At 45.7% G+C, this 12,998-nt stretch overlaps 1 long non-coding RNA gene across 1 annotated transcript; it reads left to right on the plus strand.

Moving 5' to 3' along the window:
* The first annotated feature begins 9,515 nt into the window (after positions 1 to 9,515).
* On the plus strand, positions 9,516 to 12,449 carry LOC129629951 (uncharacterized). Its single transcript, XR_008703429.1, has 3 exons — positions 9,516 to 9,695; positions 9,893 to 10,039; positions 11,855 to 12,449. It is a non-coding gene; the product is annotated as an uncharacterized LOC129629951 (long non-coding RNA).
* Positions 12,450 to 12,998: the final 549 nt, after the last annotated feature.

Consider the following 12,998-nt stretch of genomic DNA (forward strand, 5'->3'; position numbering starts at 1 on the left):
CATCTCTTTAAGAATTTCCACAGTTTGTTGTGATCCACACAAAGGCTTCAGCTTAGTCAATGAAGCAGAAGTAGCTGTTTTCCTGAAATTTCTTTGGTTTCTCCACGATCCAATGAATGTTGTCAATTTGATCTCTCGTTCCTCTGCCTTTTCTAAATCCAGCTTGTACACCTGGAAGTTCTTGGTTCACATACTGCTGAAGCCTAGTCTGAAGGGTTTTGAGCATAACCTTGCTAGCGTGTGAAATGAGCACAACTGTAGGGTAGTTTGAACATTCTCTGGCCTTGCCTTTCTTTGGGATTGGAATGAAAATTGACCTTTTCCAATTCTGTGGCCACTAATGAGATGGTTGGATGGCATCACCTACTCGATGGACATGAGTTTGAGTAAGCTCCAGGAGTTGGTAATGGACAGGGAGGCCTGATGTGCTGCAGTCCATGGGGTCACAGAGTTAGACATGACTGAGCAACTGAACTGAACTGACTTTTCCAAAGTTGCTGACATACTGAGTGCAATACTTTAATAGCATCATCTTTTAGGATTCTAAATAGCTCAGCTGGAACTTGGCACCTCCACTAGCTTTGTTCATAGTAAGAGTTCACCCACTCGACTTCATACTCTAGGACATCTGGCTTTAGGTGGTGACCACACTATTGTGGTCATCTGGGTCATTAAGACTTTTCTTGTATAGTTCTGTGTATTCCTGCCACCTCTTCTTTATCTTTTCTGCTTCTGTTAGGTCCTTACCATTTCTGCCCTTTTTGGTTCCTATCCTAGCATGAAATCTTCCCTGGATATCTCCAATTATCTTGAAGACATCTTTAGTCTTTCCCATTCTATTGTTTTCTTTTGTATCTTTGCATTGTTCATTTAAGAAGGCCTTCTTATCTCTCTTTGCTATTTTCTGGAACTCTGCATTCAGTTGGGTATATTTTTCCCTTTCTCCCTTGCCTTTCGCTTCTATTCTTTCCTCAACTATTTATAAGGCGTCCTCAGACAAACACTTCACTTTCTTGCATTTCTCTTTCTTTGGGTTAGTTTTGGTCACTGCCTCCTGCACAATGTCATGAACCTCTGGCCCTGGTTCTTAAGGCACTCTGTCTACCAGATCTAATCCCTTAAATTTATTCATCATCTCCATTGTATAATCATAAGGGATTTGATTTAGGTCATACCTGAATGGCTTAATGGTTTTCCCTACTTTCTTCAATTTAAGCCTGAATTTTGCAATAAGGAGCTCATGATCTGAGTCACAGTCAGCTCTGGGTCTTGTTTTTGTTAACTGTCTAGAGCTTCTCCAAATACAATCAATCTGATTTTGGAATTGACCATCTGACAATGTCCATGTGTAGAGTCGTCTCTTGTGTTGTTGCAAAAGGATGTTTGCTATGACCAGCATGTTTTCTTGGCAAAATTCTGTTAGCTTTTACCTGCTTCATTTTGTACTCCATGGCCAAACTTGCACATTATTCCAGGTATTTCGACTTCTCACTTTTGCATTCCAATCCCCATGATAAAAACGACATCTTTTTTGGGTGTTAGTTCTAGAATGTGTTGTAGGTCTTCATATAACTGGTTAACTTCAGCTTCTTTGGCATCAGTGGTTGGGGTATAGATTTGGATTATTGTGACATTGAATGGTTTGCCTTGGAAACAAACCGAGATCATTCTGTCGTTTCTGAGATTGCACCTAAGTACTGCGTTTTGTTGACTCTGAGGATTACTCCATGTCTTCTAAAGGGTTCTTGCTCACAGTAGTAGATGTAATGGTCACCAGAATTAAATTTGCCCATTCCCATCCATTTCATTCACTGATCATCTATTAATGATCTGGAAATGTTTGAAGTGCCGGGCAGCTTGATTTCTATTGAGATTCATTCATTTATTCACCAACTACTTATGGAACACCTCCTATGTGCTAAATGCTAAGGCTGTATGCATAGATTTGCCAAGTGTCTGTGGACCACCTACTATGTGCAGGTGGTGGGATGCTGCAGTGAACAAGCAGATGTGGTCTCTGCCCTCAGGTATCTTATGGTCTAGAGGGGAGGCAGTCACTCAACAATGGTTGGATGTGACGTGCATTTACTGCACACCAACTATGTGTAGGCTTCTTAGGCTTTTTAAGGACAGGATTGGAGATGCATGATGGTCCATGTGGGCAGTCGGTGTTATGAGTCAGGCTCAGATTCAGATTAGAATCCTGTCTCCCGCATGAACCAGGTTTGTCTCCTTGAGAGACTGACTTTACCTCCAGGATATGTTTCAACTGTCACATGGGTGGTGGTGAAACTTAGCAAAGGGGCCTGCGAATATCAGTCTGGAAAATCCCCTGGCAGTCTAGTGGTTAGAACTCACTGCTTTCACTGCCAAAGGCCCAGGTTCAATCCCTGGTCCTGGAACTAAGATCCTACAAGCCGTGTGGTGTGGCTTAAAAAAATAAAAGATCAGTTGGCTTCTGTAGGGACAGGAGTTGGTTTTGAAGGTTCAGCACCTGTGTCTCCTTCTGATAATGGCCCCAGTCTTGTTGGGGGAAATAATTCTCTTCTCGCCTCTCTTGGCTGTGGTTCAGCTGGGGCTGGCTGATCCCTTTCACCACTCCCAAAGGAGCACATGACCAAACTTGGCCATCAGATCATCCCATCCCTCAACCACAGTCATTGGTTGGGAGGGTTCACATGATCCAGATAGGGTCCAATGAGATTCGGTTCTGAAACATCAAAGACAGAACCTCTTTTGGCTGGGGATGGCAAGTGGAAGGGAAGGAATGTGGTGGTGTTATCTTGCCTCGTGAGGGGAGAGCCTTCCTGAGAACAAAACCAACCCAGAAGAAATGGAGGGAATGAATATAGATGGTGCCATTTTGAGTCCCTAGATCCAGCTATGCCTGAAGCTTGTACAACTCCTGGACTTTTCAGTAACATGGTCCAATAAACTCTCTTTGTTGCTTCAGTCCTTCTGAATTGGGATTTTATCACTTGGAAGGAAGAGTCCTGACTCATAACTAGGCCTTTTGTCTTCCTTTGTTTCCTAAAACAGAAATGCCACCTCCCCATGTGCAGAACAGGGAAAATTAATTTCCTTGCTTTCTAAAAAGCTGATGAGGAATGGGTAATGGCAGAGGCTGCCTGACCACTCCTTTCTCTTTGGTGTGTGAGGACATCCATTTTCCCGCGGCCCCTGACCTCGCCTCACTGAGCTGGAGCAGAAATCACTTAACCTTCTGGGCCTTGGCTTTGAAAGGTTTATGATGGATCGTGCTTGGCCTCGTGGGCAGAAATGGAAAATTCTCTGCTGTCTGGTCTGTCCCTTCATTCTGCCTTTCCCAGCTGGTCCAGGCTGGGAACGTTTCACAGGAGCGGAAACTGGTAGGATTCAGAGGCGGCAGACTTTTTCTGTGAAGGGCCAAACAGAAAATGTTTCAGGCATTGTGTGCCACAAAGTCTGTTATGTGTTCTTTGTCTCTTGTTTTGATTGATTTTTTTATGACCCTTTAAAAATGTAAAAAGATCATTCTTAGTTCTCAGGACGCACAAAAACAGGCTGGATTTGGCTCACAGCTGTAGTTGGTTGATTCCTGGATTAGATTATAGTTATGGGGACTGAATATCTCTTCTTTCTCCTTTCCTTATTTTTTTTTCCTTTCCTCTGCTTCCCTCTTCTTCCCTCTCTCCTTCCCACTTTTCTTTATTTTTGGGGACAAAAATCCTCATTCCTGGGACAGTGGTCTAGTCCTCCACTGCCTCCTGGAGTTTGCCCAGATTCATGTCCACTGAGCCAGTGATGCTGTCTAACCATCTCATTCTCTGCTACCTGCTTCTCCTTTTGCCTTCAATCTTTCCTAACATCATCTTTTCCAATGAGTTGGCTTTTCTCATCAGGTGGCCAAAGTATTGGAGCTTCAGCTTCAGCAACAGCCCTTCCAATGAATATTCAAGGGTGATTTCCTTTATGACTGACTGGTTTGATCTCCTTGCAGTCCAAGGGACTCTCAAGAGTCTTCAGAGACTCTGTGCTTCCACTGCAGGTGACGCAGGTTTGATCCCTGGCCAGGGAATTAGGATCCTGCATGCTGTGGGACATTGCCAAAAGAAGTTAAGCAATTAATAATTTTTTCAAAAAAGGGCTCACTGAGTTCCAGACTGGTCTGATGAGATAAGAGTCCTATGTGGGGATCCCTAATTGGTAAAATTCTTAAATATCTTACAAGTGTCAAAGGGAAAGCAGAAGATATTCACGAAGGAAAAAAAAAAACAGACTGGAATTGGATTTTCATCTAAGCTATGGAAAGAGGACAGTGGAACAGTATCTACAGAGAAGAGAGAGAAGGGATGCAAACTCAAGAATCTTCTATCCAGTTTTCAAACTTTGTTGTTGTTATTCAGTCACTAAATCATGTCCGACTCTTATGACTCCATGGACTGCAGCATGCCAGGCTCCTCTGTCCTCCACTGTCTGTCAGAGTTGGCTCCAATTCATGTTCATTGAGTCGGTGATACTCTCTAACCATCTCATGCTCTGCCATCCCCTTCTCCTCTTGCCTTCAATCTTTCTCAGCATCAAGGTCATTTCCAATGAGTTAGCTCTTCCCAACAAGTGGCCAAAGTATTAGAGCTTCAGCTTCACCGTCAGTCCTTCCAATGAATATTCAGGGTTAATTTTCTTTAGGATTGATTGGTTTGATCTCCATGCAGTCCAAGGACTCTCAAGAGTCTTCTCTAACGCCACAGTTCAAAAGCATCAGTTCTTTGGCCCTCACCCTTCTTTATGATCCAATGCTCATATCTGTACATGGTTACTGGAAAAACCATAGTTTTGACTATATGAACCTTTGTTGTATGCTAAGTTAGTCATAGCTTTCTTTCCAAAGAGCAAGCGTCTTTTAATTTCATGGCTGCAGTCACCATCCACAGTGATTTCAGTACTTTCCATCTTTTGCAGCAAAAGGAGAATAGTCGAGGATTCAGAGAATATAACTTCCAGGTCTCCATCTAGGGAAATGACTTGAAAAAAGACTAACTGAACCTGAAAATAAAACTGAAAAATGGAGAAGAAAAAAAAGAGAAAACAGTGTTAAGAACATAGGCACGTGACAGCTTACATCCAAGTGGATCCAGGGACTTCCCTGGTGGTCCAGTGGTTAAGACTTCGTCTTCCAATGCAGGGGGTGTGGGTTTGATCCCTAACTGGGGAGCTAAGATCCCATGTGCCTCACAGCCAAAAAAGCAAAACATAAAACAGAAGCAATATTGTAACAACTTCAATAAAGACTTCAAAAATGGTCCACATCAAAAAAAATCTAAAAAAAAAAAAATCTCATTCTTCAAAGCCAGGAATTATCCTGGACATTCTAAAATGTTGGTGTCAAAAGCCATATTTATAAGTAACCCCTGTCTCCTTTGCCTGCCACTTCTCTCTATGGAACTTATCACAGTTTGTAATTATAGATTTATTTCTTTGATTATTTTGGAGTGCCTGCTTCCTCATTCTAGAATATAAGCTCCGTGAACAAGGAGAGCCCCAGGAGGCCCAGGGCCTGGGGGGTTCTGGCAATTTCAGACTGATTTTAATGACTGTGGGGTTGAGCAAAGATGTGCGGTGAACTTGACGAAAGTACAGAGATATACTGGCATCTGTGTAAACAGTGCGGGGAAGACAGGTGGTTGCTGGAGTCCTCGCAAACGCCAATTCATAATCCTGAATCAGGAACACAGAAAGGAGTGAGCTCCCCGTCCCTGGGGGTATGTAAGGGGAACTTGGCTGCCCACTAAGGCCAGCTTGCAGATGTGACCCCTAACCCCCAAAGTAGGTTGCTCCTCTGTTAGAGGATGCCCACAACATTCTGGCCTGCTTGAGAACTCCTGGCTATCATTTGACGAGATCCAGATCTTGCTTCTTTAGGATCGGGGGGCTGCCAGGAGTTATCCTGTGATCTTATACTTGTCAAGCAGAATCAGAGAAACACATGGGTTCGTAAGTTCTCTCTGAGCCCAGTTCTCTGGCGAACTACTGGCTTGGTGAATTCCCGCAGCCTGGACTTTTCTTTGGTCGTGCGCACCACGTGTGGGAGCTTAGCTCCCTGACCAGGGATTGAACCTGCACCCCCTGAATTGAACACTGGACCACCAGGTAAGTCCTCAGCCTGGATGTCTAAATCCCAAGCCATCGATGACACCCTCCAACAGGGCTCCCCTTTCCACTTACACTCCACTGCCTAAGCCAAGGGGAGAAGCCAGATCTCAGCGGGGATCAGGGTCAGACAGGTCTCAGAGCTTCCCCTGGGTGTGGGGAGGAGAGTGGAGTGGTCCCCTCTCCAGTTTTTTTCCAGGCTTGGCTGCCACCCCTGGAATCTGCAAAGGGCCCCCGTGACTCACTCATGTTGGGCACTGTTCCCGCTCCTGTAAGATCCCCTTGGCTTGTCCCAGTGCAAGTGTGGGCTAGTCGGAGGCCGAAGCACCCACCTGTCAGAGCTGGCTGGGGGCCTACGTACCTGGATCCATGCCAGTCCACTGTCCTGAGTGCAGTTTATGACTGGTTTCATTCTGATGGTAGGTGCCCAGGCTGACGAACCTGTTAAATATTTACAACATCACCCCTGGGCCTCTATGGGGCGGTGTGACCTCAATCACAGACTTGAAGATGTATTGAGACCAACCCCCAATCTCTTGTTTGAATTCCTTCTGAGAGCCCCCCTTAAGAGGAGATACCCAGGTCCATCCTTGTCAAGGTGGGTGCTATTATCCTTCCCATTTCACAAAGGCGAAACTGAGGCATACAAAGGTTAAGTGCCCAAGGTCACGTAGCTTGACTGCATACTCAGTTACTTATGTATTTATGCATCTATCCAGTGATGGTGCTGGGGGGTCAGAGGTGAATGTGGCAGTACTTGTCCTCGTTGAGCACAGGATCTGATGGGGGCTGGGGGCGGACACAGCAGAGCACTTGGCCAAAAGCCTTGGGTTCAGCTTGGTACAGCTCAGGGGTTGAACAGTCAGTCTCTGTGGACAGCTCTGTCTGTCTGCCACTCACCAATTGTGCCAGTTTTCTCGTCTCTTAGACTTGTGGTGAAGATAAGTAAGTTACGCACATCTCTAATAGACAGAACAGAGTCTGGTGCATCCTAAATGCTGTATTGTTGTTGCTGTTTAGTTGCTGAGGTGCATCTCACTCTTTTGTGAGCCCACCAGGCTCCTGTGTCCATGGGATTTCCCAGGCAAGAATACTGAAGTGGGTTGCCATTCTTTTCTCCAGGGGATCTTCCTGACCCAGGGACTGAACCACGTCTGCTGGATTGGCAGGCCAGTTCTTTACCACTGAGTCACCAGGGAAGCCCTAAGCGTCATTAATTATTTGCATGCCATTAATTATTTGCATCAATCCCAATTGATTAAATAAACAAATGTGACATATCATCTCAGACTTCAAGCATCCATGGAAGACGTTAGCTAGTCAAAGGCATAACCAGTGTGGGGAACAGGGTCCCAAGAACAGCATGTGCAAAGACTTGCATTATTGCTACACTTCAGTGCGCAATGAACTGAGTACGTGGCCCAGGGCAGGTGCGGCAAAGGCTGAGCCCTGCCCTTTGGAGTTCACCATAAAGAGTTCACCATAATTCCTTTAGAGGGATAAACCATACCCTCTAAAGTGAGATGTGAAAGGAACAGGCAGATGTGTCTGGCATGGGGGTGCAGGAGAGGGAAGGATCACTCCCTCAGACCTCATTTCTCAGAAGTATGTGGGGGGAACAAAAATGGCAGGGGCTTTGTTGATTAAAATGATAGCTCAGGGACTTCCCTGGAGGTTCAATGGTTAGGACTCTGTGCTCCCAATGTAGGGGGCCCAGGGTTCAATCCTTGGTCAGAGAGAACTAGATCCTGAGTGCCGCAACTAAGATCTGTTGCAGCCAAATTAGTTGTTTAAAAACAGTTTTAAAAAAAAAGATAGATCAGTTCTGACGACAGAGCCAGGTAGGTTTTTATTCTCTCATCTTCTCTCCTCCTTTCATGAAAACCCTCCTTACCAGGCCTTGGCCGGCCGGCCCTGCAGCCCTGGAAAATGAGGAGTCTGTCTTTTCCGGCTGCCCAAAGGGACCTGCTGTGATTCTCATTTAAGAGCGAGGCGCTTCCTGACCAGAAATGACTCAGATAGATTTGCCGGTGGAGGGCTGCAGCTGCCATCCTGGGATTAATTTGGAACTGCTGCCTCAGGATGGCAGGGCTGCTGGCTGCCCACGAAGGTCAGGCCTTCTCCAAGCCTTCTGTCTGGGTCACTCCCAGGGCCTCTCTCTGAGGAAGCTGCCACCCTCAGAGAGGAAATGACTGGCCTGCAGTTCACCCCTGGAAAATTCTGCTGAGGCTTCTCTCCATCCTCGTGTTTTAGCGATGGCTGCTGAGAGAGGGCACGTGGGAGGGTGTTTATTCAGTCGTTCAATCAGCAAATTGTTATTCAATCAACAAACGCTTGTTCAGGACCTCTTCCGTGCCGGGCGCTGTTGCGAGGTCTGAGGATGCAAGGTTAAATAAGGTATTGTTTTCTGCTCTCAAAGAATCTCAGCCTCACGTGAGAGAGACGAGGGAACTGGTAATTACTCATTGTGACATTCTTATGGGTTGAGAATTGGATTAGTCAGGCTCTGTTTGCAAGTGATAAAACAAAGCAAAAACCTCAAACTTGGTTACGCACAAAGGAAAGGCATTCAAGGCAAAGGAAAGGCGACAGTCATCATGTAACTGAGAGGTCAGGTACAGCTTGACTCAGGGGCTAGAAACCTTTACCAGGATTTACTTTCTTTCCAGCTCAGAACTCATGGTTTTGATTTCTGTGGCAGGCTGAGTAATGGACTCCTCCCCACCCCCGCCAAAGATGTCCATGCCCTAATTTCAGTGAACCTGTGACTCTTACTTTACATGGTAAAAGAAACTTGGCAAATGTGATTCAGTTTAGGATCTTGAGATGGGCAGATTATCTTGGAATATCACATGAGTAATCAGAAGGGTCCTTTTCAGTGAAAGAGAGGAAGGAGAATCTATCACAGAGAGGAGATGTGACTCTATGGAAGTAGTGATCAGATAGGAGTGATGCCATTTCTGGAAGGGGATGTGAGGCGCCGAATGTGGGCAGCCTCTAGAAGGGGCTGGGAAAGGCAAGCCATGGATTCTCTCCTGGAACTGCCAGAAAGAACGCAGCCCAGCTGACACCTTGATTTTAGCCTGGTGAGATTCCTTTCAGACGTCTGAGCTCCAGAACCATAAGATAATCAGTCTATGTTGCTTAAACTCACATCTGCCTTGGCTTCAAGTCTAGCAGAAAAGATGGAACACTTTCTTCCTGGTAACTCCTGCAGAAGTCATTATTCTGATTAGATCAGTTTGGGTCACTTCCCCATCTCTGAGCCAATCACCTGGCAAGCAATGCTCTGATTGGCCAGGTGTGGGTCAAGGCTCCTCCCCTTGAGGGGGTGGAGCCCCACAGCAACATTCTGAACTGAGGATCAGGTTAGGAGGTGAAGGAAATTCAGATTCTACTCCTTTTAGAAATGGGAATTAATGCAATCTAGCTAAAAATAGCAACCTTTCACTACAACAGAGGAGGGAAAATTCTCACCTAGTTCTAAAGAGGAAAGAGCACTGGGGGGCATTGGGAGACTTGGGTTTTATTCCCAGTTTTCTGTCTCATGAGCTGAGTGCTCTCAGGTAGGTGGCCTAACTTCTCTGGTCCTCTGTTTTCTCAGGAGCTGATTGCCACCGCCTTGTGACTTCCTCGGGGTGGGATCATTCTTGAGTCACAGGCCAGCTTTGATCCATCCTCGATTACTGTCAAGCCAACCCCAGGGTCCTGGATGGTTGGTGTGCTCAAGCTTCAGCGGTCTCAATGGTTTTTGCTATATCAGGGCTTTAGAATGGAATCTTCATCTCGTGACTCAGACTTCAAAGGAGATTGAACTTGTCGGCAAATCTTCCTTGGTCTGTTGATGATGTGGGAGAAAGAAATGTGGCTTCTTCCATTTGTGGTCTCATGATTCCTGACCCCTCTGGAGGTTTTTCTTGCTGGCATGGGAGCTGCCCATCTTTGTTTGCCAGGGGTTCCTGTCAGAGGAAAGTTGGGACTTTGGCCTGTTTGTTGAGAATGAAGGGGCTCAATGAGGGCCAGCTCACCCCCTGGTTTGACTCAGTGTGTCAAGGGTTGCATGATCTATTAATTAGGACTTACTGGCTGATTTTTTTTTTTTTTTAATAATAATCAGCCAAATCAAATGGGTTCAAATCCCAAATTCTGCCACTTCATTGCTGTGTGACGCTGGGCAAGTTACTTAATCTCTCTGAATGTCAGTTTCTTAATCTGCAAAATGGAGGTAACCTTCTGTGGGCAGCTGGTTTTGTTTTCTATTAATATTTATACAGGCGACAGCCACTAGGAATTCCCTGCAGATCCCCACCCTGCTCAGTAAATAGATTTTCTATTGCATGCAACCGAATCTAATTCTAACTCCTAACACGACTTTTCTCTGGTCCTTTGCCCTCTGGTTCCACGGGTGGTTCCTACTGGCTGCCTTCTCCACCTCTCTTGAGGCTGTCCTCAGCCTGGCTTTCTCCTGGCTTCTCCCTGCCTTCCTTAACCTCTCCTGGATTACTCAAGAGTGTCTGGGTCATGCAGGGTGAAGAGTTAGCAATCTCTTGCTCGAAATTGGCCAGTGGAGAATTCCCAGTGAGACTGTAGACACCACCCTTTGTTGGTGAGGGGTGGGCGGGGGTCATCTCTGCACCCTCCTGGGACTTGAGGTTTGGCATCTGTATCAGGCCAGGCCTCTGTGAAAAGCTTTGTCCTCTGAGGTAGGCAGAATTCTAAGATAGGCCCAAGATCATCCCTCCTCTGGCGTGAATGCCTCATGTGATTCCCACTGCTGGGATGTGAATGTGATGAGACAGACATTGTCTTGATCAGGTTATGTTATAGATGAAAAAAGAAAGTAAAGGTATAGTCACACCTGGGGCTTCTCTGGTGGCTTAGTGGCAAATAATGTGCCTGCAATGCAGGAGACACAGGAGACAGGAAGATCCCCTGGAGGAGGGCATGGCAACCCACTCCAGTATTCTTGCCTGGAGAATCCCATGAACAGAGGAGCCTGGTGGGCCACAGTCCATGGCGTTGCAAAGAGTCTGACATGACGGAAGCGACGTAGCACACATGCACACGTAGTCACTCCCATAGTTATGTTATATGAAAATCTATCTTATAGTAGCAGATAGTAGTGAGATGAACCCCCCCCTGCTGGCTTTGAGGAATTAAACTGCAGGGTCTCTGAGAACCAAGAGCCAGCCCCAGCTTACCACCAGCAAGAAAGTGAGGCTTTCAGTCCTAGTGAATTCTGCCAACTGGAGGGGCTTGCAAGAGGAACCAGAGTCTCAGCAACCCTGCTGACACCTGGCTTCCAGCCTGGTGAGACCCTGAGCAGGGGGTCAAGCTAGCCTGGGCTTGCATTCCTGCCCCACAGAAACAGTGAGGTAATCACTAGATGTTCTGAGCTCATAAACTTGTGATGATTTGTTACCCAGTCTTCGAAACTAATACATTCTCTGAACTGGGAGAATCCCAGTTTGAAAGGAGCGAGAAGGAATGGCCAACTGGCTTGGAGGGTCTTTTGTCCTCTGACTCTTGACTCTGTCTCATGTAATGGTCTTCTCTTCTATCTAAAGTGTATATCCCACCAACATCCCTCCCTTTTCCTGGAGAAATTCATAAGGTGAGGGAGGAAAGAAGTTTAGACTTTGCTTGGTGTTTGAGTTAGATTTGGCTGTGAGTAGTAGAAAATCATTTAAGAGTTGATTAGATAAAAGAACTTCTTTTCCCATAGGAAGTCTGGGGAATCCCCTGATAGTACAGTGGATAAGAATCTTCCTGCCAGTTCAGGGACACAAGTTCAATCCCTGGTCCAGGAAGATTCCACATCTTTGGAGCAACTAAGCCTGTGTACCACAACTACTGAGCCCACGCTTTAGCCCCCACGAGCCACAACTACTGAGCTACTGCACTGCAGCTACTGAAGCCTGTGTGTGCGAGAGCCTGTGCTCCACATCAAGAGAAGCCACCCAGTGAGAAGCCCAGGCACTGTGACAATGAGTAGCCCCTGCTCACTGCAACTAGAGGAAGCCCAAGAGCAACACTGAAGACCCAGTGCAACCGGAAAAATACACAAATAAATAAAAATAAATTATTTAAGAAAAAAAAAGTCTGGAGGCAGGTGGGGCTCAACTGGAAGACAGTTGAATGCTGCTGTCTTCAGGCTCCTCCTACCATTTTATACTACCATTCTTATCGTTGTTGCTGTTTGTCTCATGGTGACAGAATGGCTGCTGTAGCTCCAGTCATTATATCTCTATGAAGACAGGAAGGAGGTGAAAGGGGCAAGGGGAGATTCAATAGGTGAACAGATAAATAAGCTATAATGTATCCATACAATGAAATACTACTTGGTGTTAAATAAGAACAAGACACTCATTCATACAGCAATATGGGTACATCTCAAGTTCATTTTGCTAAATGAAAGAAGATATGTAATTTCATTTACATGACATTCTGGGAAAGGCCACACTACAAGAACAGGGGAAAGATCAATGGTTGGTATGGACTAGGGTGGGGAAAGGATTGACTACAAAGGAACAGGAGAATTTGGAGGGTGATGATATACATTCTGTATTTTGATCATGATGGATATACAAACTTTCTGCATTTGCCAAAATTTACTGAACTGCTCATAAAAAGGCTAAAGTGTATTAATTGCATTTTTAAGTCAAAGTTTTGGAGTGTAGGGGAAGTAGGGCAGGTAGCTGGAAGCCCTGATGTATAGCGTTTGCCCATTTCCATGGTGTAAATACTCCCACCCTGCAACTTTCACAAGGCCAACAGTTTAACAGCTGCACAAAATTCCTGAAAATTGGTGGAATGCTACTGAATACAGTATATAAATTATGCTTAAATAAACCTGACTTAAAAAAAAA

The sequence above is a fragment of the Bubalus kerabau genome, chromosome 16 (genome assembly GCF_029407905.1).
Source record: "Bubalus kerabau isolate K-KA32 ecotype Philippines breed swamp buffalo chromosome 16, PCC_UOA_SB_1v2, whole genome shotgun sequence".
Classification (NCBI taxonomy): domain Eukaryota; kingdom Metazoa; phylum Chordata; class Mammalia; order Artiodactyla; family Bovidae; genus Bubalus; species Bubalus kerabau.